This window comes from Cricetulus griseus, assembly GCF_003668045.3.
Source record: "Cricetulus griseus strain 17A/GY chromosome 1 unlocalized genomic scaffold, alternate assembly CriGri-PICRH-1.0 chr1_1, whole genome shotgun sequence".
Taxonomy (NCBI): Eukaryota; Metazoa; Chordata; class Mammalia; order Rodentia; family Cricetidae; genus Cricetulus; species Cricetulus griseus.
In genome coordinates, this window is record NW_023276807.1 from 235033413 (window position 1) to 235034641 (window position 1229).

General features: G+C 38.1%; 1 pseudogene; it reads left to right on the forward strand.

Moving 5' to 3' along the window:
- Window positions 1-285: 285 nt before the first annotated feature.
- On the forward strand, window positions 286-442 carry LOC113833282 (annotated as a pseudogene).
- The last annotated feature ends 787 nt before the right edge of the window (window positions 443-1229 follow it).

The following is a 1229-nucleotide window of genomic DNA, read 5'->3' on the forward strand; positions in this document are numbered from 1 at the left end:
CAGCTGCTGGATGAAGGCAAATAAGTCAGTCATCAATCTCATAATCAGGGGAGGGCATTTAAGGTAGCCTCTCCTCCGTTGCTGAGATAGTTAGCTGGTGTCATCTTTGCAGATCTCCAGATATTTCCCTAGTGCCTGATTTCTCTGTAAACCAAAAATGTCTCCCTCTATTATGATATCTCCATTCTTGTTATCGTGTATTCTTCCCCTGACTCATATTTTCTGCTCCCTCATGTCCTCGGCATCCCTCTTCCTCTCCCCTTCTCATTCTCCTAGCTCCCTCCCCCCTCTTCCCGATGGCCTTTTGGCTAAGATCAAGTGTAGTATCTGTTCTTATCAGTACATATCAGTTTTTGAAGAGGTTTACCAAAATTTTTGTGGACTTTTCAAAGAAAAGTATTCATGAGCACAGACTTTTACTTTCATGATATTACAAACTATTGAAAAAATAAGATAACCCATTATTAGCATGTAACTTTATAATTCTAAGTGTAGAGAATTTTAGTATTCAACTCTCTTAGCAACATTTTGAGGACATTTGCCACTATTATTTATTTCAATTTTATTTCCCTCCATTTTTGACAATACTGTGTCTTTGACCCTAAGAGTCTAGAATACAATTCATATCTCTACCTTTAGTAGTATTTAAAAAATATATGTAGTACAAAAGCACTTTAAGGTTTTTTCATTATTCTATTAAAAACCTCATATTATCAAAGTTTGGAACTAGATATATTCGGCTTACTCCATATGGAGAATGACTTATGGACATTATGTTATAAAAGAGAGTGTCCGAGAAGTATGCAGTGAGCAAAAGTGGAAGAACACATAGCATGTAGAAACAAAGATACGGTAGAGAAACAGAAATCCATCATCAACTTGTGTGTGTGTAACATCCCTCAGAAATAACTGGGGAAGCTCTGTTGCAATCATGATGCTGGAGTTCCCAACCAGGAAATTCCAGGGAGAGCAGAGCTTTCTTCCTATGGATAAACTTCCGGCTTCCCATTCCTATCTCAGGAACTTTTATACCACAGGATAATCAATAGTTACCTCTTTTGGCAATGGACATTACAAGGTAGGGCATGCTCATGGCAAGCCTGAGTCTACTTTCAACAAGCATAGACAGTACATGGCACTTTGCTAATAGCCTGCAAATTACAGATTTCTACATGTTCCCAGCATCAGGTCATGAGGTATTCATAGAATTCTCCTGTGGTGCATTTCCT